Source organism: Alligator sinensis, unplaced genomic scaffold (genome assembly GCF_000455745.1).
Source record: "Alligator sinensis unplaced genomic scaffold, ASM45574v1 scaffold254_1, whole genome shotgun sequence".
Lineage (NCBI taxonomy): Eukaryota > Metazoa > Chordata > Crocodylia > Alligatoridae > Alligator > Alligator sinensis.
The window spans coordinates 2,529,624-2,556,992 of record NW_005841953.1 but is presented as its reverse complement, the minus strand read 5'-3'; the positions used below and the strand labels follow the sequence as shown (position 1 = coordinate 2,556,992).

The 27,369-nt window shown below is 42.6% G+C and overlaps 1 protein-coding gene across 3 annotated transcripts in view; it reads left to right on the top strand.

Annotated features, from left to right (window-relative positions):
* The window catches only part of YAE1 (YAE1, ABCE1 maturation factor), a 72,089-nt gene that overhangs the window by 25,165 nt on the left and 19,555 nt on the right, over positions 1–27,369 (top strand). For 2 of the 3 annotated variants that reach the window (XM_025200047.1, XM_014518432.2), the window contains exon 2: positions 15,393–15,478. The gene's annotated coding sequence lies outside the window, so the exon portion shown is untranslated. The remainder of the gene's footprint in view (positions 1–15,392; positions 15,479–27,369) is intronic. The other variant, XM_025200048.1, reaches the window with a different exon arrangement.

Sequence of the window (27,369 nt, the reverse complement as noted above, 5' to 3'; positions counted from 1 at the left end):
CAACCTGATTGCCTCTATGATGAGACGACTGGCTCTGTGGGTTCAGGCAAAACAGTGGATGTGATATACCTTGACTTTAGCAAGGTTTTTGATACCGTCTCCCACAGCATTCTCTCTAGCAAGCTAAAGGAAGTATGGGTTGGATAAATGGACTGTAAGGTGGATATAAAACTGGCTGGATCATCAGGTTCAAAGGGTAGTAATCGATGGCTCGATATCTAGTTGAAAGCCAGGATCAAGGGGAGTGCCCCAGGGGTTGGTCCTGGAGTCAGTTTCATTGATGACACGTAGGGGGTGCACGTGGGTGCATGTACACCCCCTGAGATTGCCTGTGCACCCCCTGGAAGTGCTAGCCACGAAATCGGAAGTGCTGGTGGAAATGCACTTCCAGTTTCCCCACTGGTGGATCTGGGCTTGGCGATAGGCCGCTAGAGGATTCCCCTCCCCTCCCCCCAGCGATCTGGTGCCCCCCCAGACTTGGGAGGCACAAGTCGCCCATGATCAGTTTTGCTCAATATTTTTGTTAGTGACCTGGAAGATGGGTTTACAGGTGGCACCAAGGTGGGGGAAGTAGTAGATTTACTAGAGGGTAGGGCTAGGATTCAGAGACATCTAGACAAATTGGAGGATTGAACCAAAATAAATCTCATGATGTTCAGTAAGAACATGTGCAGGCTCCTACACTTAAGATGGAACAATCCCATGCACTAATACAGGCTGGGGATCAACTGGCTAAGCAGAAGCTCTGCAGAAAAGGACCTGGGGGTTTCAGTGGACAATAAGCTGAATATGAGCCAAAAGTGTGCCCTTGTTGCCAAGAACGCTAACAGCATACTGGGCTGTATTAGTAAGAACATTGCCAGCAGATCGAGACGAGTTATTATTCCCCTCTATTTGGCACTGGTGAGGCCACATCTGGATTACTTTGTCCAGTTTTTGGGGCCCCCCCTACAGAAAGGATGTGGACAAATTGGAGAGAATCCAATGGAAGGCAGTGAAAATTGCGAGGGGACTGGGATACTTGACTTCTGAGGAGAGGCTAAGGGAACTGGGCTTATTTAGTCCAGAGAAGAGAAGACTGAGAAGGGATTTAATAGCAGCCTTCAACTACCTGAAGTGGGGGTTCAAAAGAGGATAGAGCTAGACTGTTCTCAGCGCTGGCACATAACAAAGCAAGGAGCAATGATCTCAAGTTGCTGCAAGGGAAGTTTAGGTTAAATATTAGGAAAAACTTTCTCACTAGGAGGGTAGTAAAGCACTGGAATGAGTTACCTAGAGATTCTGTGGAAGCTCCAGCCTTGGAGATTTTTAAGACCTGGCTAGACAAAGCCTTGGCCGGGATGATATAATTGGGGCTCTTCCTGCTTTGAGCAAGGGATTGGACTAAATGACCTCCTGAGGTCCCTTCCAACCCTAATTTTCTATGATTCTATGAAGGCCAAAAACCTCTCTCACTTAGCCGTTTTCTCAGGGTTGTGCTACCAGTGCCACTCTGCTGTCTCTAGTGCCTCCTTGTCTCCTTCTCTTTCGGCCTTTCTCATTTGGTACTAGTTCTCTTCCAGTCCCCATCTACACTGCCTCTGAACCCAGGAGGAAGTACTGGCTGGGATCTGGCCTTCCTCGCCACTTGTTTCTGCTCAGTGCATGCCAACGACCAGAAAATGGATATGAAACCAAGTCATAAGAAGCCCTGAGGAAATTCCCAGAGTTTCTCAGGGCTGTCTCTCACCTGTGCTTTTTGGCATGTTCTCAAAACTGCAATAAAAAGTCTATACTATGTAGATACTGGGCTTTGATATGCACTGATGGAGAGCAAGGGAGAAGAGAGTGGTTCTGAGCAGTGTTCTTAGGTTCATCATGGTGGTAGTGCAGACAGACTCGCAACACCCCAACAAACATAGTTCAATCAGTCAGTAGGATTTAACCCAACCCGTAATGATGAAATGCACTCTTTCTCATCTTATGCAGCATGGAAAATGTCGGATTAAAAAATTAAACATGTGTCCGCCTACAGATTAATCTCAGATATTTCAAAATAGCATTATTCTGAGAACCACAACATAAGAAAAGACTTCTGGTTCCCCTCTGCAGATAAACAGAGGACATATGCAATTCTCCTTCTTTACTGCAATTCATTCTTCAGTCATTTCCCCACTATTAATGCAGCACTTGTCTTTGTCCAATACAGCACCTGATCCCCAACAAAGTACAGGAGGTAATTTCACATCCCAGACAATTCTTTTCCACTCAGCAAGTAAGTATATTGTACACACACCATTCACTGATGTTTTCACAGAAGGAATCTTCTCTCATTTTAGTAGTAATGGGCCCAAACAACATTCCAGATCCAAACACTGTTTGTTTTTCTCTTTCTGGCCTTTTCAGTAACTGCACTGTTACTGCAAATCTCTGGGATCTCCCATTTCTAAAATGAAAGACCTAAATAAGACCCCATGCTAACACACTAAAGCCCAGGCATGCCCTTCTGTATCTTAAATAACTGGAAGCTATCAGACACAGGAACAGATTCAGAAGGACACAGCAGCACAGGTCAGAGAGAAAGAGTGGCAATAATAAAGAAAACGGATCATCTGTGGTCCTCACGACTATAGCTGCTATACAGACTGAGACCTGAGTCCCTCCTCCGAAATCATTAGATGATACTCCAGCACTTCTGAAGAAACTTGCATTTTTGTACAATAGTCACTGTCCTGAACACAGTCAGGTTGCCCCAGAGACAGCTGCGGAAAGTACTGTGTGTCATGGAAGCAAAAATGCCTCCCCAAACTCCCCTGGCACACAGGGGATCCTACCAGTGCAGCAGGATATTTTATTGCTATGCCTTTGCATATAAAATGATGAAAGCTTTCATTACTCAGTCATTTACTGAAATGAGTTTGACATTCTTGACAGTCATTTAGAGTGCTCTGGTTGTATTTGGAGTTCTATAATCAAAAGCTATAGTGCAAAACTTCTCCTTTAATAATTATCTCTTGCAGGTGAACTAAGATGAAGGAACAATGACACTTTTCCTTACTGAAAAGGACTAGAAGGGGTGAGCTGAACAAGTCCCCAGCATATGTAGCTTGCTGCTGCCTCTGCTTTCAGTGGAAGCTTTGTCTCATTGACAGTTGCTGTCACTGGCATCAATAATTTAAAGCCACAGACACTGTCAAGCTGTAAATAATTTAAAAATATATAATCCATGTCCGTCCTTATTGCTGGAGCTCAGCTGGGAACCAAACTTTTGTATACATATATATTTATACCAAGGGAACTTGTATGATAGCCAACCAACAGCAATACCTTGAAAACAGTTCTTAAAAATAATAATAATAATAATAAGGTAACATTTTCACATTATGTTCTGTCGAGCAGAGGCCATGGTATGGTGCTGAATTTTTTTTTCTAGCAGCCAACAATGGTGATTGTTCACTGCTAGGAAAATACAGCACATCTGAACAGCAGGCTCCAAAATTCTGTCTGTAAGAATATTCCATAGAAGAATAGGGGCATCATTAAGCTATAGAAAAGCCTTAAATAAATAATAATTTGACAAAAACCAAACAGGGATATCTTGCTGCTTGCAGAAATGTAATACAAAAATATATCGAGTCAAAATGTGATGGAGGTATGTTGCATCTAACAAATCTTACTCCTAGCAGCATTAAAAAAAAACCACCTCCTTGTAAAGTTACAGGTGACTTGAAACACCTTTAAGAGATTTCCCCCCACACATGCACACAAACACATAGTGAGAAATTATACCTGTCACAAAGAAATCTTGTAAAGTTTTCCTTACAGGACACTTTTCTGACAAGGACACTTGCCAATAAGCCTTAGGTTTTTCATCTGACACAAGGCATTGGTAAAGCAGGTCCTAATTAGTCACTGGAACCTCAGCTCCATGGGGCCAGTTTAATTTTCCCAGCTGACAGGGGCTTTTGAATCACAAAAACTTCAGCAGATGTTGTATTGTGGGGGGACTGAGTTGGGGGGGTCATTCTTTTGTAAGAAGACACCACAGGCATCTGATTCTTCAATTTTTGCTACGGCAAGTTGTCCTACTGACAGCAATGGGACTACTTACATGAGTATTCCTTACCTGCATAAATAAAGGCTGCTAAACCAGATCCCTGATCTGCTGCTTTTTTATGCCAAAAAGTCTGAAATGTTCTTGTTGTGTGTCTTGTTGATTTTTAAAGAAGAATAAAAAACAAAGATGTGATCTTTTTCTCCCCTAACCATTGATGCATCTACTTAATACAATATCCTGGGGGAGTGAAAGGGGAGTAGACTTTGGCAAAAGGTCTTTCTTACATTTTTATTCCAACGGCTACAATAAATTTCATAGCCCAAGAAAGAGCCAGTGGCTAGTTAAAAGCAAGGAAACTAAAATATCTGCAAGTGCAGGAAAAAAATCTCTAGCTCTAGGCAGGGCACTGGACTCAAAGATCGTCCAATGTCCCTTCCAGCCCTAATGTCTATGAAATCTATGAAGCTGCAGAAAAGGAACACAAAAAATATCTAAGAATCCCAGTGATTTCAGTCTTTATTTTCTACAGAATTTTTTCCAGGCTATTTTTTATTACAATCACGCTCATAAAGCCTTGCCTTTGATATCGGCAACATTCTAAATCTAAATGCAGGTGGCTCTATACCAGGGGCGGGCAATTATTTTGGACAAAGTGCCGCTTACTGAGTTTTGGCAAGCCATCGAGGGCCACATGACACGCAGCCCAGGGCAGATAAATATTAATTTTCTAAAATTTTTAGGAGCCCCATGGGCTGGATAGAATGACCTGGCAGGCTGCATCCAGCTCCCGGGCCACATTTTTCCCACCCCTGCTCTATATATAGAAGTATCAAATAAGTGGGAAGTATAGGGAGGATAGTCCATGTTTTTTATTGAATTATGATTGATAATTGATTTCATTTTTCCCATTTTCTCTTAATCTGATCCAAATTTGGCACTGCTTCTATTAAGACATTATCCAATGTAAGGTTTACTCTAATCAGATTGCTATTTTCTGTACAAAATCAAAATTTATACTGAGATACAAGAAGTCCTCCTAACTCCCCCCTCCACCTTTCCCCCAGCTTCAGTGTCTGATCTGATCCCCACTGAAGCAAGTGAGAGTTTTTTTCCTTTACTTCAGTGGACATCGAGTCAGTCACTGTGCATCTTGAGAGATTGAGCACCTTCTAAAGTTAGCCTCAAAGAACAAGTTTTAGGCTGTTTCTTCTACCTATAATAAGTAGAAGGTCAAGCCTCCACAGTCAATCATTCTTCCTCTAGGCTGAGCAGAAGGGATCCCTGCATAACAAAGTGAGGTATACCTCCCCTAAAATGAGTGCGCTGTGTTGCTTTTCTCAGGCACTGAAGGTCTCAGGAATGCGAAACAACATGCTCAGATCTCTATATTGTCAGAATGACTAGACAGCTTGGCTAGTCGCAGAACCTAAAGTTTCACTGAAAAGTTAAAGGAACCAGTTTTGGTTCCTTTTTCTTGGGAAGACAATTTTTTAACAGTTTAAGAATGTTGATTATGTTCACCTTCCATAAAACCAAGGTGCTACTCTTTTACTAAACTGTTCACCAAACAGAGGTCTGATGCTTTCCCAGATCCTCCTAATGGTTGGCTGTAGACAAGATACAGGTTCATATCATAGAAGATTCTCCCAGGATCCTAATCTAAAGCATGAGTGGATAGGTTACTATATGCTATGGTTACCAAAGGGTTAACACTATGAAGAAAAGACATTACAATATAGAAAGATTATAAACAGGACAGTGGCAGAGTATGAACATCAAAGCCAGTTGTGCCTGCTTAAATGCCAAGATTTTTAAATGTTTGAAGCCAAGCAAATCCAGTTCAGCCATTGATGTCTAATTTAAATAATAGATTGAAACAGTCTGTAACCTTTTAATGTCACTTTCAAACGTGGTTAGCCTCTTTAGCAAATAAAAGGCCACACTCCTATTTCAGGTAGTTATGTGAAGCTATGTTGTAGACCTCAAAATCCACAAGCACCAGTATTTCAAATCATTTTTATTAGAATCACTTAAATCTATAGACAGCTGTAGAAATGCCTGTCATCTAACTACATTTCAATAATAATCTGAAGAAAACCCAGGTTGCAAAATTAGGATGTAGGTACAAACTTAAAAATGTTTGGATGTCTTTAGCATTTAAGGTTAAAATTAATGTTAAAAGTAATTATTGACAAAGAAGTAATTAAAGAGAGCAGTGTATAATTTCATAGTACAATGAATAATATTGCGTGGAGTTGCATGCTTCTAAGGATGATTATCCATGCCAATAAGTGTGACAATGATGTTTTCTTGTGCTGTACTGAGGCGCTGTCGTTTTTGTGTGTAATGCTTTTGTTAGCAGATTAGAACTGGGATTGCAGAGTTTTATAATGTAATCTCTATTATTTTAGATTTCCAGTCTGAAAAAATGCTTTTCAGGAACATCACAAAAAGGCTCACTATTTCTCCTCTCATGTAGGAAAAAGGATTCTTGATGCATGCTTATTTCCTAACAGGAAACTAACTGTGCCAATCAAATAATATAAGTAAATTATTTATCTCTCTTGTTTACTTTAAAATAAAGTGTTCCTCAGCATGACACATTTGAATACAGAATAAAGCATTTCCTCTCTGGTCAAAAAAGCATTCCCTATTTTTCAAAGGAATTACTCAATGAGGAATTTTGAACTGATATTTACAATGTCACTCCTCATTCTTTTTACAAGCATCTGAGGCAAATTCTACTTGACAAAGCTTCAGTCCTGCTAACTTAAAATTCATATAGAAATTTCATCTGAAAAAATCAGTGCAGTATTGCTGGGCCAGAGTAGTTGTTTCACCCCACCACAAAAAGTGTTGCATCGGAGTCATGGAATCGTTAATTCCTGAATAAGTCTATTAAAGGTATCCTTTAGTATCCAGACTGTAAGATCCTACTGTATCTTAATTTTAAATTAATGTTAACTCAGTGTCATAATTTTTTCCTGAGACAATTGCAGTCTAAGGATTATTTGATTCCATCCAAGATATCTTTTTCCTTGGTAGTCATCAAACCGTCATCCTGTGCCCATGTTATTTCAACAGCTCCCCATTCTATTCCTTCAAGGACAGCAGGAACATACTGTTCTCTTAGGGTTCTTAGGGTATGTACTGACATTCACTGCCCCTGGTCTACAGTCATGCAGCTTGCTTTAAGTTGCATGATAATAAATTGGGAGTAACAGGTATAGACGTTCACCAATGCTGGGAGCCACATTGGGAACCCAATTTAAGTAACTCACGGTAGGGGTAGGGGTAGGGGTAGATGAGCCCAGAGAAGGGGTTGGTGGGTCCAGGATGGGTTTGGCAAGATCAGGTGGGGTTGGTGGGTCTGAAGGGTGGGAGTTAGGAAGCTAAAAATAACTTGCGTGGGCCCCAGGGCTGGGGTGAGCAGCAGGGCTCTCCAAGCACCAGGGCTGCACTCTAAATGTGTTCAGATGTTTGATAGAGTGAGCTAACCTGTTCTCAATCTAAGTTAGTTCATCTGCACGGGGCCTGCCATTTTTGGCCAGATTTAAACCCAAGTGTCTGCACAGATGAGCCTTTAGATCGATCTAACCCTAGTTAGGTCAATCTAAATGCAACATGTACCCTTAATCTCTTCAGCCACTTCATACATTTTATGGGATAGGGATGTAGACTGGAGACTGGAAAAAAAGTAGAAAGTTCACCAGAATCATGACGGACAAGAACAAATCAGGCGGGCTTCGGGACAAGATGCTAAAAAAAAATATGCAGCTTATTCCAAGAATCTACAGTCCCCACTTTCATGGAGGTAGAAAATAGAGAGATTCTTTTCATCACCTGGTTTCATATAACAGGACACAATTGCTTATGCACAGACAACACTGTTTCGCAGAAATCTTTATTATATATGAACACACCAGTGTTTGGGGTTTTATTTTTCCATATTCTGACTATGACACCTACAGGCCAAAATGTAGCTCTGCAACTAACTGAAAAAGGATTTTTGGAGAAAACGCCTTCCTTGTTCATCCAGTGGGTGCAACTTTATGCGAAGGTGCATACTATCATTGTATTAATGAGTTATTCAGAGTAGTGTGTTCACACATGCTTTTGTCCTCTTTTTTTTTTTTTCCAGCAACAGCATATAACTAGTTTCTCAAGCCTCCTAAAGGTAACCTTGAAAATCAGATCTATATGTTGGTGCAAGAGTATTACAAGGTGGTATACAGAACTCCTAAAGGGTCTGTAGCACCTGAATTACTATGTTGTTATTTATAAAAATGTGTGCATTTTAAAATATAGTTACTGTCCATAGCTAATGAAAAATGACTGCTTAGAGAAAATCACAACAGCTTTTACCTTCCACAAAGTGGAAAAAGACATCATGCTCATAATGGGAAAAGGCATGATGAAATTTCTGAATGCTATTATGTCATGCTCAAGTGTGGTGCCAGAATGATTACAGGCCCTCACTATAGCTCCACAGGCTCCAGTTTGAAGCTGTCTCCAGATTCACACCAAGCTGTATGCATCAAGTTTCCCCAGTCCAGATATGCAGGTACTCATCTATAGCTGGGCTGTCAATGGCAGCTGCCTAGGATGCTGGTCACATCACTCATTTGTGTGCTGTCAGCTACAAAAGCTGATATGTCTTAACAACATGCTAGTCCTATGAGTTGTGTCAACAGTAGATTCTGGTAGCTGCAAGCTAATGACACACAAACTTGATTCTCCTCTCATGCTAATGGACTTCAAAAGTGGTGCCACTGCAATAAAAACCTTGATTGTTTAATTCATGGGAGAATCAAGTCTACTGAATACAAAATCAAAACTCTCCTTATCCCTCATCCAACCTAAGAGCCTGAATGTGTCAAAACAAAGATGTCAGCAAGAAATGGCCTATAAATAGTAAAACTTGACTAATGTGTAATACAAATGAGCAGCTGCATTACTTGAGAAATGTGCCAAGTTTTTTCAGGGCTGTTCTAAGCAGAGTTCTTTATCATTTCATTGCTAAGCTTGGTAGACTCTTTAGCAAATAAAATGCCAGCAGCCTATTTCAGAAAGGATAAATAGTGCTGTAGAGCTCCAAAGAAATGTAGAGCTCCAATATTTCAGATCAGTGTTGGAAGATTCAGTAAAATTAAGTGCTTAAATAGAAAAAAACTAATTATAAACAAAGCTGGCCAATATCAGCATCTCATCTTGGGAATGTATACCAAAGACTCATCTACTGGCCAAATCAGTTTTCTTTTGATGTTGACCATACTTTTGATACACCAACTTATATTCAGTACAACAGAGTGAATATAAGAGCCTAGGATCATAAAAAAGTAGGGCTAGAAAATGGTTGGCAAACTAGCCTGTTGCCCCAGGCTGGATCCAGATTGCAGAACTCCCCATATGTCCTCAGATCCATAGGGGCAACCATCATAGCTATTGCTGTGGCAGCCATGGTGAGGGATCTGGAGAGAGCAAGTTGTCCGGGGCAGAGGTTCCGTGTCCCAGCAATGGTCAAGCAGCAGCAGTGGTGAATCAAGCTCACTGCTGACAGCCATGACCAGCAGGGCCAAAGGGCCCCAAATTCCACAGCAGGCGATTCCCTGCAACTTCCAGTGGACCAGCAGGCCAGATAGAGAGGCTCCACTGGCTGGATCTGGGCTCCAAGTCCTATGCTGGACATCCCTGGACTAGAAGGAACCTTATACAGTCATATAGTCCAGACCCTCTCAAGGCAGGATCATCCCTGTAAAGCAATAGTTCTCAACCTTATCCAGCTTAGGGCACCCCTTCATAACTTTTGTGAATTTAGTGGTACCCAATTTCAAAAACTAATTTACATATTTAAGTGCTTACTTTCTTGCAGAGGGGCCAGGCAGTGGGGGTGGAGAAACAGGCAGGCAGAGACAGTGTGAGGGTTCAGCCAGGATATAGGTGGCCAGCCTTGAAGAACAACCAAGAGGTCAGCTAGGTGGGGGTACAGGTTTCCAGGGCATCAGGTCAGGGTCTGGATCAGTGGAGCAGGGAACATGGGTCCAGGTCCCAGGAGAGCCGAGATGGGGATCCAAGAGACATAGTCTGGGGTGAAGCTGAGGTCAGAAATCAGAGAGCCGGGTACCAAGTTCCAGGGAAGATCCAAGAGGAGGGTTAGGGAAAACTGAAGGTGAGACAGGAGTCAAAGAAATCAGAAAAAGCTGTGAGCACAAGGCTTGCCAGAGCAGACCAAGGCTATTGTCAAGGCATAACTGCAGCCTGAGCCTGAAGATGTGTTTAAAAGAGGTAAGTGGTGCTCTCAGCAGCCAGTCCAGTTACAGAAAACTGGGGCAGGCCATTAGCCTGGGATCAAGGTCACAACTTCTCTAGGTAGCATTGGAACAGGCTACTTAGGGAAGTTGTGGAGTCTCCATCCCTGGAGATTGTCAACAAAAGGTTAGACAAACACTTTACTGCAGTGATTCTCAACCAGGGTGCTGTGATACACTGGGGTCCCATGAAAACCTTCAAAGGGTGCCACAAGGTATGAGGAGATAAGTAGATAAGTACAGCCTCAGATCCAAACCTGACCTTGATCCTAGGCTAATGGACTGCTCTTATTCACCTCTTTATATGTGAAGAGACTCTCTTCATCAGCTCAACAGGGTTGTTCCAGATTTATATCAGGATAACAAAAATAAAGTTTGCCACAAGGTGGTTGTGCTATCTAAACCTGTAAAAGCAATGAATGTTGCCACCTCCCATTCCTCCTTGTCAAACATTATCCAGTCTCTATGAACTAATAACACCTCATGTCTATTTTTTCCTTTTTACAAGGATTGTACTAATAGAACTGCCCTGATAACATACAAGCAATAATAAGAGCTTCGTAAGTAAGTCATTATTCTTGCCTCCCAGTTTTATGAGAGACAATGACTGTTTAATGATTTATTTTTCCTCTCCCTCTCTATTTGTAGCTGAGGTATTTTGGTTGCATCAGCATTTTGCATGTATCGGTGGCTCTGTCCACTAACCAGATCATGCAAGACAAATAAAAACAGGATAGGGAGGGACATTAGCTGGTCTACCTGTATGCATAAGAGCCATCAGGGTTACACCAATGTTGAGATACCCTATACTCAAATTCTTTTTCAAACATTGCCATTGTCAAAATAGTATCCCAAAAGGGCATGTGAACTGACTCTCATTCATAAAATCATAACAGTTTACGACTGAAAATAATCTTTCCTTATTTGAAATTCTAAAGAATTTTTCAAGGATGGCACCCCTTTGTCTTATATCCTTTTCAATCCCAGAAATTTCTGGCTTCAAAAGGACAATAGGAAGGCAGTCATACAGTTGCCTTCCAACCACCCCATGGTGTAGCACTCACTGTCACAACCTGGCCTGTGGGAAACCAGGGTTTATTTCTCCAGTGGGGAACCAACCCTCAGTGCCATGCTGTGGGTGATTAATTGCAAATCAGGATGGAATTTGATGCCACCAGATCTAAAAAAAGTCAGAAATACAATGACAAATAAAGACCATCTGGCAGACATAAACGTAAATGAGATGCAAGCCAAAAACCTCAATAAAGACTGAATCACCATCAATCTACTATATATGCAAAGTCCCAAAACAACAGAAGAATTATTTTGTAGTGAGTGATGTTTTGCCAGTGGGGCACTGTGCACGGTATGATTAATTTTCACAATCTAACGAGTTCTCCCCAACAAAAAGGCACTTTATGAAACTCTAAATTTATTCTATAGTGTAAGTCTTAAATTTCATTCATCCATTTATTCAAAAGTGTATTTGTTACACTTTTTATCTTACTGTGCTATGTTGTGGAAATGTGTACTCGAGCTATAAATGAATGCTTGTTACATTAACTAAAAAAATTCTCAAGGTCCTAGCTTCAAGGGAAAAAAACTTGTATTAAAAGTGGTAGGTATATGACACTATATTTAAGTCTGTGTCAACACTTCTCATATAGTACAGAAACATGGACATGATACTCAGCCATAAACTTTCTGTTCGGGTTAAATTCTATCTTAAACTCCATGGGCGCATCTACACGAGATGTTTACTGCAGAGTAGAATAATTACCTCTGCAGTAAACATTGTGCGTCTACACATGCACCCCTATTAGACTGGAGCAAGCTAACTAACTCCTCAGAAAGATAGTAACTGGTATTTACTAGTACTGTAAATACAAGTACTATCCTGCTGTGGAGTTTTTTTTACTCCACAGCAGTGCATGTGTAGATGCTGTCCCAGCTGGGGCACAAGGGTGCTTCCTGCTAGCTGGGGTTGCTCGAACCCAGATCAATGTGCTGCAGTCTTGGGCTCACATTCAAACAGTGTGCCTGTTTGAACTGCTCCAGAGTTTATTGCTTTGCATTAATTGCACGTGTAGATGTGCCCCATGACAATGAAGAATAATACCTAGTAGGGCTGTGCGAAGCTTCGGTCTCTGATTTGATTTCGCGGAGATTCAGCCTGACTCAGTGGCCAAATCTCTGAATCCGAATTGAATCGGAGGACTCTTTAATCTCTCTGAATCAAATCAGAACCCTCTGAATTGATTCAGAGAAATTCAGAAAGATTCAGTGATTCGGACATAGACACAGCTTTAAATGTTTTTGCTACATATCTCTAGGTAGCAGGCGGCTCATGAGTGCTGCAATGCTGGGGCACATGGAGCGTCCTACAGAAGCACAAGGGGCTCCCCATCATGCTTGGCAGCAGACCCAGAAGTGGACCAGAAGCACTTTCGGTCCACTTCCGGGTCCGCCAATGAGCACACTGGGAGGGCCACCCCGCACCCCCCCCCCCAGATTGGCAACTGGTGTCTCTGTGGGGGCACCTGGGGTTCCCCCATGGCTGATCTCTGAGCCAGGGGAGTGCAGGGGGGGCCTAGCACACTCCCTGGCAGACCCGGAAATGGACCAGAAGTACTTCCAGTCCACTTCTGGGTTCACCGTCGAGCATGTGTAGGACCCACCCTCCCCCCCACCCCCGCACTCCTGTGGGATGCTCCACATGCCTCAGCATCGCAGTGTTCATGAACCGCGCCTGGTACCTCGAGGTATGTCGAAAAAACATATTTAAAGCTGTGTCTACGTCCGAATCTGCATCAAATCTTCAGATTCAGATTCAAATCAGGGACAGTAATCCAAATCAACAAATCAAATCACTGTCCCTGATTCGGGCTGAATCTGAATCGAATAGGGCTCGCTTCGCACACCCCTAATACCTAGCACTTTCTTCAGCTCAGTTTTTCCCCTACAGAATACAAATACGTCTCCCTAAAGTCAATAGGCTTAACCTGTAACCTGCAGTGGAAAGATTGGGTTCCTTTCACAAATAACAAACAAATGACTAATATGATTTAATTTGGCTGCTTTAAAATTACTGTAAATGCCAAGGAAGTGCACATTCTGTATTTATAAGTCAAAATCTACTTTGATCCATGTTGATGCATAACAATTTGTAGACATTTAAAAATCACTGCTAAACAAAGAAGCCTTGTAATTAAATACTGAAAGCTGGGTTGTGCTCTGTGCTGGACCTGAACCCAAAGGGTAAAATCCTGCTCCATTAAAGTTAATGGGAGTTTTGCTATTGATGTCTGTGGGACCCAGATTTCATCTGAGACTTTCACCTAACTAACATCTCAAACCACACTAGCAAGGGCACCAGGTGAAACCACAGTTCTGACTCTTCATATGTGTGACAGCAAAGCCAACTAGCTGAAAAAGGAACAGACTGTACTACCCAGACCACATCCTCTCATAGAAGGAAAATTCAAAAGACAGTGAACATTCTGCCTAGAAATAGATTAATTCTCACAGCAAGGAGTCTTTTTTTTTCTTAATGAAATAATCTGAAATAAATAATGACCCTTCTACTATGTTTCAATTTTCTTTTAATGTTATGGAGTATAATGAGGAATTCAGAAATGAAGAAGTTAAACAAAAAGCTCTCCTTTGGTGTATTCAGAAGGGTAGGGACAAACAGAAGGATTGGATGGAATTTCAGTAGCACTTTGAATTAAGGCTCATTTTTTAAATTATTTATTTATATTTAATGAATGAGTAATACATGCTGCTACATTATTTAGTAACTTATTGTAAAGCATGTTGGAGAATGCTGTTCTTTTCAAGTGCTTTATAGCCTGTAGATAGTCTAACTCTGTAACCATACTAGTAAAAGACCCGCAAATATTTAGAGAAGATGATCTAAAAATGTAGATCTAAATTATACTTTCTCTAATACTTAGAAAAAATTATCTAAAAATCTATGCTGAATGTGGAACTGAGGTTAAAAGAGGTATCCAGACTTTTTTTTAATTTGTTCAGCAGTTTCTGATATAGAGACTTACAGACGCAATGTGCACATAGTGGTCCCAATGGGTGGTCCCTATAGGTGACTTGACATCTGCCATGGAAATCCATTGGACTATGGTGTTCACTTTTTTATTATATCATTTATGATTAAATCACTAAGGGGTTGTTTGTAGCACAGGACAAATCCATATTTTTAGAAGATCATCCAAGGACTTGCAATATCTCATTCCTAAATATATTGTCTACTTCATTTGGCCTCTACAAACAACGTCGTAATACAAATAATAAATATCAGAGACAGAACTAAAACAGGATTTGTTCCATGATTAGAAAAAGATTACAACGAAGCAATGTTCTTTACTCTTCATAGTCCATAGTATGTTAAAAGAATATTAGGGCTTCAAAGTGAAGTAGGCTAAATGTATGTTATTTTTGCCTCTTGCATGCATGCATCTTTGTAGTTTTTAATTATGCACTTACATAATTGCTTTCTTCAGCAATGTATTAATTAAGTCATGCATAGAGAGGTCCTAGTAAAAGTGCTATTCTTTTCAAGGTAATTGCTGCTGCACTCCCCATTTCTGTAGTAGGGCTCAGTAGGATTCAGTAGGACTACTACCTGCAAACCCTGCACTCTGCACAATCTATCTGCTGTACTGTCCTGCATAGATAGGGAGAAGGGATTATAGTGCCAGCTGAATACATTTAGCATGGGATGTGTTTCTCCGTCCTGGTGGTTCCTACCTGATCACCTGAGCTCAACATCTCCTGTATACACACCCTGTCAAAGCCTCTGATTTGAGCTAGATAGGTAATATGGATGTTTGTCTCACACCCAGATCTACTCATTTGACAGTCTTTTTTTCTCCCATAAACCCATTTTATGCATTTGACAGGATGTTTGCATCTTCAATGTGCAAATAAATTATCTGCATGTTTGTTTTTCAGTGGACCACTGTTGTAATACACATTGAATAAATTATTTTCCCAGTTATTCAGTCATATTTTTTGCATTATTCTTCCAGCAGTGGAAACATGGAGTTCAGGGAAGAAAATATACTCTACTACCATACTTTCCCTCTGTAGAGACATTGGCAGTTGGAGGAGTAATGTAAGTAATACCAATGCAGACAAAAGAATGGAAGGAAAAACAAAAAAGATTAGCATTCCAAATGATAATTTGACTTTCTTGTAATCTTGGGAACTGTTGCAATTTAACATGCATTTGCTGTACACTGAATCTATTTTGAATCTCCAGGAGAGGGAGACAATGAATAGGACAGTAGAAAGGATTGAATGCTGATGTCAATTAAACTGAATCCATGAAATAAATTAGAGTTTTGAATGGTGGTTCTTCATAGCCAGTTCAGTTTGGTATGCAGGAAAATGCTTCCATTTTATTGCGATAGTAAATTTCAGAGCACAGAGAGATAGAATATTGGCATTTCAATCAGGGGAGCTTCACACACACACAGAGCCCACTCCACTCTGGGTTGAAAGCTTTATGAAAGAAAGCCTGTAGGATATCCAAGAGATTACTTACAAGAGTCTAAAGGAAGGAGTTTTACGAAATCCTTATAACACAGCCTAGTGCCCTTGTTGATGTGAATTTGAAATATGCCCCTGAGCTCCTCAGAGTCCATAGAAGAGGCGCATAGGTAGCAGGGTAAACCCACATGCCTGCAAACACAGACAAACAGGCTTATAACGCATTGTTTCGCATACAAGGTGTCGTTCTTTGAGATGTGAAAAAAGTGATATTTTAGGGGGGTAGCATAAACTTTCATTATAATATCAGTCAATCAGTGAATTATAAAATAGCTTTATGCGTTTCTGCTGTGTACAGGAGAAAGCTGATAGCATCAAATGAGTGCATCTGGGTGAAAGAGAAGAGTCAGTATTTCAGGTATTCAAGAAACCACAGAATACATGGCTTAATATATTCTGAGAATTTTCTTTTGCCATAGTGTTGCATGAAATATAGGCCTCAGCACATTAGTAAAGTATTTATAAACTGTTTCTTTGCTTGCCACTAAGAAAAAAGCCAATGGGACCCGTTTCACATGTGCTAAATAGGCTTTCTGAGAGGCTGCAGATTTTGCTTGGGTAAATTATTAAGCCACACAGCTGTTTTTAATAAAATGTCTCTGCTTAAATCCTGAAAAAGAATGCTCCTGAATAGACTGTGAAAGGCAGAGAACTGAAACAGGTAGATTATACAGGGGATTTAAATATCTGTAAGAACTAACTCATGAATTTTTGCTAAAATTCTAGGCCAGAACTGAATCTAAATGTATGTCTAATATAGTCTCTCGAAATATAATATGCATAAATATTGACATGAATATTTCGCAGGCAGGTAGCATTCTGATACCTTAAACCAGGTGTACCCAGTGGGTCTCCACTTAATGGGTTAGACACCACTAAGACCACATAATAAAATTAATCTACAATTCAATTCTTTTATGTTCAATAGATGTGGCATCATATGCCTTACATACATAAAGGTACAATAAAAAGAATCACAGGGCTTTTGTTAAGTTTTGTCAGTCAGTGATTACTGAACGGTCCATGATTATAACCTCACTGATTGGTTGATTCTGTTGTTGAGGTCAGGCAGCACTAAAAAGCTGCTTTGCAGACTGCATAAATGCTTTATAGACTGCATTTTGGGAACCCCTACCTTATATAAAATAATGTGGGTAGTTTATAGTCTCTATGTGATTCAGGCACCTACCCAGTTCCCATTTTAAACCCTGCTTTTCAATGTACTTGAAATATACAGATGAAGATGTTGCACTAGAATAGATTATGGAGAGCAGATTCAGAAGTGATAGGTATCTGAGAGCTTGCAGAAAGAGCAGCCAGCAGGAAGATGTGGCAAGGTATCAATTACAGTAGCCTCCTTCCCCTTATATATGGCTATACTTTTCAGTCTCTGTGCATAAGTTACCCCAAACAAGCTTCCTGTAGTCTCGGTTATCTAAAATTTATAGCATCTAATACATTGCCTCTAAATTTGGTCCTGTATCATCATTACAAGGTGCTGGAAACATTTTTGTTTAACAATACACGATTGCTTCATGACTCACAAAATAGTTTAGGCGTGATTAAATGAAGCAGCTAGTACCCTAAGTATCATAAAATACGTATACAGCCCCTCAGAAATGGGTACTTGTTCCAAAAAAGTTAAGACTTTTCCAGTTAACTGAAGAGTTGTTGCTGTTTAAAGCGGGGGTGTCAAAGATACAGCCCATGGGCTGGATCTAGCCCAGGGAGCCCTATCATCCAGTCCTGGTTCTGCCCATTCACGAATGACCTACAGACAGCATGCGGGGTGCACTACATGGCCTAACACATTGCACAGCTCCACAGCAGCACTTCCACAGCCATGTAGCACAGCCCCAAGGCAGTGGCTCCAGGCCATGCAGCACAGCCCTGGAGCAACCAGAGCAGGATCAGGCCACATATAACGCCCCCTCTGGCCACTCCAGGACATACACTGGATCCAGAATGCAGCACCAGCGCACAGACCAGCCCTGTACTTCACGGGACAGATGAGTTTGTCATCCCTGATTTAAAAGATGAGGTGAAGCATAGCTTCGTGGCACGTGACTAAGACCTCTCTTCAGGCAGCAAAAGTTTTGGGTAAGCAAAGAAAGGTAGGTTTGGGCCCTGGATTTATACAAGGAATGAGAGAGATTGCTCAGACATACAGGAATGAAGTCAGGAAGGCTAAAGTTCAATTGGAATTGCAGCTAGCAAGGGATGTGAAGGTAAAAAAAAAAGGGTTTCTACAAGTAGGTCGGTAGCAAAAGGAGGATCAGGGAAAGTGTGAGTACCTTACTGAATGGGAGAGGCAACCTTGTGACAGTGGATGCAGAAAAGGCTGAAGTGCTCAATGCCTTTTTTTGCCTCCAACTTCACAGGTAAGGGCAGCTCCCAGAGTAGTGCACCGGGCAGCACAGTTAGGAGAAGAGTTGAGCAGCCTTCAGTGGTAAAAGAACAGATAAGGGACTACTTAGAAAAGCTGGACATGCACAAGTCCACAGGGCTGGATAGGATGCACCCAAGGGTGCTGAGGGAGTTGGCTGATGTGACTGCAGAGTCATTGGCCATCATGTGTGAAAACTCATGGCAATCAGGAGAGGTCCCAGATGATTGGAAAAGCGCAAACATAGTGCCCATATTTAAGAAAGGGGAAAAAAGAGGATCCAGGGAACTATGGACCAGTGAGCCTCACCTCAGTCCCTGGAAAAATCATGGAGAAGATCCTCAAGGAATCCATTTCTAAACACTTGGAGGAGAAAAAGGTGATTAGAAACAGTCAGCATGGATTCACCAAGGGCAAGTCATACCTGACCAACCTGACTGCCTTCCATGATGAGGTGATTGGCTTTGTGGACGCGGGGAAACCAGTGGATGTGGTGTACCTTGATTTTAGCAAGGCTTTTGATACAGTCTCCCACAACATTCTCGCAAACAAGCTAAGGAAGTATGGGCTGGATGAAAGGGCTGTAAGATGTATAGAAAACTGGCTGAAGCATCAGACTCAGACAGTAGTAATCAATGGCTCGATGTCTAGTTGGCAGCTGGTATCAAGTGGAGTCCCCCAGGGGTCAGTCCTCGGGCCAGTTTTGTCCACCGCTAGTTTTGTTCAGTGTTTTCATCAGTGACCTGAAAGATGGTATAGAGTGCACCCTCAGCAAGTCTGCAGATGACACCAGGTTGGGGGGAGTAGTAGATACGCTGGAGGGTAGAGCTAGGATTCAATGTGATTTGAACAAATTGGAGGATTGGACCAAAAGGAATTTCATGAGGTTCAACAAGGACAAGTGCAAAGTCCTGCACTTAGGACAGAACAATCCCATTGACCAGCACAGGCTGGGGGCTGACTGGCTGGCCAGCAGCTCTGCAGAAAAGGACCTGGGGGTTAGTGGACAATAAGCTGAATACGAGTTAGCAGTGTGCCCTAGTTGCCAAGAAGGCTAATGGCATACTGGGCTACATTGGTAGGTCTGATGCCAGTAGATCAAGGGAAGTGACTATTCCCCTCTATTCAGCACTGGTGAGGCAACATCTGGAGTAGTGTGTTCAGTTCTGCCCCCCCGCTACAAAAAGGATGTGGACAAATAGGAGAGAGTCCAGTGGAGGGTGATAAAAACGGTGAGGGGGTTAGAGGACTTGACTTATAAGGAAAGACTGAGGGAACTGGGCTTATTTAGTCTAGAGAAAAGGAGACTGAGAGGGGATTTAATAGCAGCCTTCAGTTACCTGAAGCGGGGTTTAAAAGTGGATGGAGCTAGACTGTTGTCAGTGGTGGCAGATGACAGAACAAGGAGCAATGATCTCAAGTTGCAGCAAGGGAAGTTTGGTTAGATATTAGTAAGAATTTTTTTACTAGGATGGTAGTAAAACACTGGAACAGGTTACCCAGAGAGGTGGTGGAAGCTCCATCCTTGGGGGTTTTCAAAACCTGGCTGGACAAAGCTTTGGCTGGGATGATCTAGTTGGGGCTGGTCCTGCTTTGAGCAGGGGGTTGGACTACATGACCTCCAGAGGTCCCTTTCAACCCTAACTTTCTATGATTCTCAATGTATCTGCTTTGAAGCCAAAGAAAAAATGCTACCATTTTTATTCCTGTGAAATACAGCAAGTGTGCTGTGATGCTATCATCATGATTTGAATAGAGGTGCAATACTTCAGGGAAATTTATCGCTGGACTAAAGCTTTTCCACTGATCAATTAAATTTGCAATAATAATTTGCACCTCCAGATCAATTACCATAGATTCATAGATTCATAGATGTTAGGGTTGGAAGGGACCTCAATAGATCATCGAGTCCGACCCCCTGCATAGGCAGGAAAGAGGGCTGGGTCTAGATGATTCCAGCTAGATGCTTATCTAACCTCCTCCTCCCCTACCCTCTCCCAGGGTAGGGGACAGCACCACCTCCCTTGGGAGCCCGTTCCAAACCTTGGCCACTCGAACTGTGAAGAAGTTCTTCCTAATGTCCAATCTAAATCTGCTCTCTGCTAGCTTGTGGCCATTATTTCTTGTAACCCCCGGGGGCACCTTGGTGAATAAATACTCACCAATTCCCTTCTGTGCCCCCGTAGGATAGGGCTTGGTCTGCAGGCCCTTAACCATACGAGTGGCCCTTCTCTGGACCCTCTCCAGGTTATCCACATCCCTCTTGAATTGCAGTGCCCAGAATTGCACGCAGTACTCCAACTGCGGTCTGACCAGCGCCCGATAGAGGGGAAGTATCACCTCCTTGGACCTATTCGTCATGCATCTGCTGATGCACGATAAAGTGCCATTGGCTTTTCTGATGGCTTCGTCACACTGCCGACTCATGTTCATCTTAGAGTCCACTAGGACTCCAAATCCCTTTCAGTTAGAACTGAGGTCTGAATTGCAGTCACAGAATCATAGAAAATTAGGTTGGAAGTGACCTCAGGAGGTCATTTAGTTCAATCCCTACTCAAGGCAGGACCATCCCCAACTCGTTCATACCAGCTAAAGTTTTGTCTTAAAAACCTCCAAGGATGGAGATTCCACCACCTCTCTGGGTAACCTGCTCCAGTGTTTTACTACACTCCTAGTAAGAAAATTCTTCCTAATACCTAACCTGAAATTCCCTTGCTGCAACTTGAGACTGTTGCTCCTTGTTCAGTTATCTGCCATCACTGAGAGCAGTCTAGCTCCATCCTCTTCTGAACCCCCCTTCAGGTAGCTGAAGGCTGCTATTAAATCCCCTCTCAGGCTCCTCTTCCCTAGGCTAAATAAGCCCAGTTCCCTTGGTCTTTCCTCAGAAGTCATGTCCCCCAGCCCCCTCACCATTTTTGTTGTCCTCCTCTGGACTTTCTCCAATTTGTCCACATCCTTTCTGTAGTGGGGGCCCCAAAACTGAACACAATGCTCCAGATGTGGCCTCACCAGTGCAGAATAGAGGGTCATAATTACTTCCCTTAACCTGCTATCAACACACCTACCAATGCAGCTCAGTATGCCGTTAGTCTTCTTCTCAACAAGGGCACACTATTGGCTCATATTCAGCTTATTGTCCACTGTAACCCCCATGTTCTTTGCTGCAGAGCTGCTGCCCAGCCAGTCAGCCCCCAGCCTGCACTGATACATGAGATTGTTCCGTCCTAAGTGCAGGACTTTGCACTTCTCCTTGTTGAACCTCATGAGATTTCTTTGGGTCCAATCCTTCAATTTGTCTAGGTTACTCTGAATCCTAGCCCTACCCTCCAGCATATCTATTACTCCCCCCAGCTTGGTGTCGTCTGGAAACTTGCCATCTTCCAAGTTGTTGATGAAGACATTGAACAAAACTGGCCCCAGGACTGATTGCTGGGGCACTTCACTTGATACCAGCTGCCAGCTAGACATCAAGTCATTGATTACTACCTTCTGAGCCCAATGCTCCAGCCAGTTTTCTATCACCTTACAGTCCATTCATCCAGCCCATACTTCCGTAGCTTACCTACAAGAATGTTGTGGGAGACTGTAGCAGGGGCTGGGACACTGCCCCTGCTAGAACCCATAGGAGCACTGGTGCCAATGGGAAGCTTGCCCAGTAGGGTGCCCGAAGGATCGTTTCCTTAAGGCACAGCCATCCTTCTTGGGCTCCCATTATTTCAAAACTCCTACTCTGCAGTGCGTCCTTGACTAATCACCTGAGTTCATTTAAATCAGCTTTCCTAAAGTCTAGTACTTTCACCCTACTAGTTGCCTTACCCACTCGACGTCTTATGGTGAATTCTATTATTAGGTGATCGCTGTCCCCCAGATGGCTACCAATCTGTAGGTCCCCTACCGTGTCATCCCCCGTTGCCAATACCAGATCCAGTATGGCATTCCCCCTAGTGGGACCATGTACCTCCTGTGTCAGGTGGAGGTCCTGTACACAGGTTAGAAACCTGCGTGAGCAGTGGGACTTTGCTGTCTGTGTCTCCCAGCAGATGTCTGGGTAGTTTAGGTCCCCCATGACTACCGCCTCTTTAGCTTTTATGGCCTCTGAGAGCTGCCTCAGGAGCCCTGCATCTATTTCTTCCCCTTGATGTAGGGGTCTGTAGCAGACCCCTACCACCAAATTCTTTTCTCCTTGCCCCCCATGTAGCCTAACCCACAATCCTTCTACTTCCTCATCCTTAGATTCTGTCTTGATGAGGGTTGACGTATATTGCTCATTGACATAGAGTGCAACCCCTCCCCCTTTTTTTCCCACCCTGTCCTTTCTGTATTATGGAAACAAAGCAAAGCAGCTCCATGTCAAGCAACATAACTAAAGAGATAGACAATGGTTCCAAACTGAGGGATAGCTGTAAGCCATAGACTTGTGGTTGTCTTGGTGTTTTAAGCACTTGAGGAATAATGAGAGAGATTTCCAGGGTTAAAATCACATTAGATGCAGAGACTGTAGCTAAAAGTAAGCAACAGAAATATTATTTATCGTGTTGTAATGTGTATGTTGTTCTTATTGAGTATTATTTTCCTAGTCATGCATGTGATTTCATGTTGAACAAAGTTCATTGTGAGAAGATTTACATTTTCACCACTTCAGGCACTTTGGAATATTAGGCAGGTGTTTTTAAAGTTGCAGAATGAACATGGGTAACACAAAACCCACTTCTTTTAGGGGCAAAACAAGGAGATTCAGTGAGTGAGGCAAACCAAGTATTAATAACTGTCTGCTGCTCTACTTAGTACACAATAGTTCAAAGTAGAGTGTTTTAAGTTGGGAGTCTGGCTTCCCTAGGGAGGCTCAAAGCCAGCCATGGGAAAACAGGACGGAGGGAAAAAAGGAATATTTTATTTTCTTGCTTAACAATTTCCACTTAGAACTCAACAAAAGCCAAGGCATCTGTAGTCTATGGAATATTTAATAAAGGGTTCCACTTTTGCCTGGGACTAAAGTAGTAATGATTCTGCAAGAAAAGAATGATCAGATGTTCCTGCTTCTGTGTTTAAAATATAATGCCAAATGTCACTACCTCATATGGGGAGAAGGAAGAGAGAAAATAATTCCCCTTACCTTTTTATATATGGACTGGATACATGGTGGGTTAGTGATGGATGTGAGTTTGTTTTACTTTAACGGGGGGAGAAAAACTAATGTAGCATTCCTTGGATCATCTGGGGATATTCAAAAAAATAGAGGAGGGGCATACAAGCTGCAGCTTGATTGTTTTGCATTATGGTTCTCACAGGGTCAATTTAGACATGGCTATGTGGTGCAAGGCAGCACCATACTGAGACATACCTCCATAGCCTTGCATGCACTAATTTCCAAGCTAGAAGCTGTGTAACCACATTAGAATGGTGCTTTGCTTGGGAGGATATGGCCTACTTCTCAGCAGAGATAATTACCCCAGGGGTGTGCCACATATGCTGATTTACTGCTTCCAGGACTAGAACAAGCTCCTTTAGAGCTAGCTCTGCGTGGTACTTTACTGTGCCATACGGACAAACCTATGGGGTATCAGGCACATCTACACGTGCCCCTAGGAAGTACTAAATGACAGCACAGTAACAGCGGCACATGGTTCTATGTAGCTGCAACACTGCCGCAGCAACACGCTATAGCAAGGAAACACATTGCTACAGCAATGTAGCTGCAGTATCATGGCTTGTGCCCACCAACGCTACATTATCGTAGCACATTGCTATGGCGATGTAGCATCTCATGTAGACCAGCCCATTGTGTCCTAAATTGTTGGGCAACAGTGTTGTATGCTTTTAAACAGAAGTTTAATATGTTAAATCTGGATATTCTTCATATTTCTCACAGCACAGTAGCAACTATATTCATTGGGTTTTATTGTCATTCACCATGGATATCAGTGTTTCTACAGTTAACTCAAGCATCCTACCCAGAGATCCTGTTCCCCACCTAATCTTTAAGGACTGTTACAGAGTGAGAGGAGAAAATCCCTTCTACTCTGTCCCCTTTGTAAATCCTCACGCAAGTGGTATGTCAGCAGCAATAGTAGCTTGCTGTAGGAGTTTTCATAGTGAGAGCCTTGGCTATCCTCAACTGCGAATCATCCCATAGGCAGCCCCTGGCTACACTAATTTATGTTAGGAGTCACATCAGGCTCCAAAGCGGCCCAAAATCCCAAGGGGTTTCTATGCTGGCCAAAGAAGTTCAGTCATTGCCTGCTTTTACCACTTACAGCCTGAGCCTGTACCTTTTATTCATACAACTGATCTCATGAGACTGCTTAGATTTCCTTTGGAAAAAGGGAGTCAGGACTAATTAGCTTTTCTCCTGTTTCATAGCATTGGCTGGGAACACTAAGACATTATAAGAATTGGAAGAGAGCGTCATAGTTACTGATATTAATGGAAGCAATGTGAACTGCAAACTGAAGCATCATGCTGAAAAAAGAGAAATATTTGATATGATGGACTGACCCTTGGTTATATTTATATAAATTATTGACAGTAACTTTTTGCCATTTTCATTGATGTGTTGATAGGATAACTTACTACTGTACACAAGTGTTCTAGCCAGTACCATGGCAAGGAAGTTTGGCGCCCGGGGCAAAAGCCGCAGCAGCAGCCCGCCCTCGCCCCACACACAGATCCAGGGGGCACACATCCCCCCCATGCTTGCCCAGGACTGCATGCAGTGGTGGAAGCTGCCCTCCTGCCATTCCCACGCTCCCCTCCTCCCCGCCCCCCCACCAATGAGCCACTTGCGGCTTCATCCTGCGCCCTGCCCCAGCTGGGCAGTGCCTGTTGGTGCCCCTTTGCTTTGGTGCCCAGGGCAGTCACCCTGCTCCCCCGCTCCTTTGCTATGGCACTGGTTCTAGCAGATAGAAATCTATTGTAACATGTTCCTTTACCAAGCGTTAGCAAATGACTTTGCATGGTTCTGTGAAAAATCAAATATTCAAGTTGATCAAGCACTTCTTTCTCCTACAGCTCACAGAGGAAGTATGCAAATGGAAGGAACAAAGAAACCATAAGCCTGAAACAGACTACAGGTCACAAGTCCATTACTTCCTTCAGGAAGCTATTTCATATGGGCTTAGTAGGATCCTCTCTTATTTATTTATTTTGCAAATATCTTCAAGCTATTTTACAGCATTTGAAACATCATCTTTGTGATGTGATGTTCTGAGATGCCACAAAGAGGGAGAATGCCTTTTCTCCCTTGTAACAAAGGAAGCATAGCAATGGCTTGAAACTGCAGGAAAGTAGGTTTAGACTAGATATCAGGAAAAACTTCACTGTTTGAACAGTGAGGCAATGGAACAGACTGCCTAAGAAAGCTGTGGAAATCTTCTTTCCTGTAGAGCAGGGGTTACCAAAATGTGGTACACGTACCCCTGGGAGTACACAAGACATCTCTGGGGGGTACGTGGGTGAAATTGTGTAATGGTGGATTTAATTTTCATTTTATAATAATAATTGGCATTTAAGGGGTTAAAATATAAATCATATGCTGGTAGGAGTATGTGAACAGCTGGTAAATCTGGAAGGTGGTGCAGTAAGAAAAGTTTGGGAACCTTTGCTTTAGAGGTTTTCAAGAAGAGGTTGGATAAGTATTAGTCGTGATCGAGCAACAATGTCTAAATTGTGCTGAAAAGAGAAATAGTTGGGAGCCCAAGAGAATGCAGGGAATAAGATGACAGAAAGGGGAGTTCTGGCTCTCCAGTTAGGGGGTGTGAAATGTGGAGTTGTTTAGAGTGTGTAAAATATGGAGGTGTTTGTTGCAGTGCAGCGTGCACGTTGCAGTGCAGAGTAGAGGGTGCTCGGTTTTCCCACGCTTCTGATCTTTGTTGCTTGCCGGGTGGGGCTGACAAGGATTTTTTTTTCTCTGCCTACTGCTACAAGTGTCAAGGGGGAGGAAATATTGGGTGATAGCTGCAACTGATACTGGGGATTTTGACTGGAATGTGCTCCTACTGGAGCTTAAATCTAGATGTTCCTGGCCAGAAGGCCTTACTTCTCCACTCAGGGTCAGACTGCTTGTCACATAAGGGATTAAAAAGGAATTTTACCCCACAGTCAAGACTGGCATGGACTGTGCTAGTGCTTGCCTTCCTCTGTAGTAGGGAGCATGGTCCTCCTTCTTGAATCTCTCAAATGTATTTTAACAAACTATTTCCTGTCTTTGCAGTGGCAGGACATTGACTGTGCCCTCATCCCCTCACTTTACCTGTGGCAAGGTAGGGTGTTCCTGATGTTTTCAGGCATTGTGCCTGGTAGTAACGCAAGGGTATTGTTTGTATAGCTTTGTTTGAAGTAGGCTAGACAGACACTTCTGTGGCATGGTTCAGATAGCAATGATGCTGATCTGAGGAGGAGTTTGGATAGATGGTCTCCTGAGGTCCTTTCCCATTCTATTTCTGATTACAGTATGGTGTCAGAAACACCACAGGGTCTTTATACCTAGTTTTTTGCTGTTGTGCAAGCTGGAAAGTAGCAGCATTCATTACTGCTTTATAAAATCCAGTATCATTAGTCCTGCTTTATAACATCCAGTATCATTAGGGTGCTTTGTATCTGTGGTCTGCAAACTAGCTTTTCCTGCATGGATTTGGGGCACTGTGACTTTCACAGGTAGAACTCAGGGTACAAAGTAATCCCCTCATCCCATTCTGAGCACATATAAATAGCAACAGTCAATGGATATTAAAATATTTTGTCCCTAGACTTTAATAAAGCAACAGTCATTGTTCTTATGGACTGACACAAGTATCTGTGTTGCCTCCACAGCAACCCTACACTCCACAGGGACAGTTCCAGGGCAAAGTGAGTCATTCCACAGCCTCTGTGGGCCAGGCTGAGGACTCTGGACTCTCACGTGGCCTCTAATGGGCTGTAACTAGAAACCCACAGGGAGGTCAGACCCCTAGAAATGGGATAAAGTGGCAGAGCCTGCCTTACTGCCGAGTCTTGCCATGTTACTACAAATACTTCAACAGATGGTGCATCCTAAATCTAAGCTCAGGAGGGTACAGGTTCGTGTGAAAAGT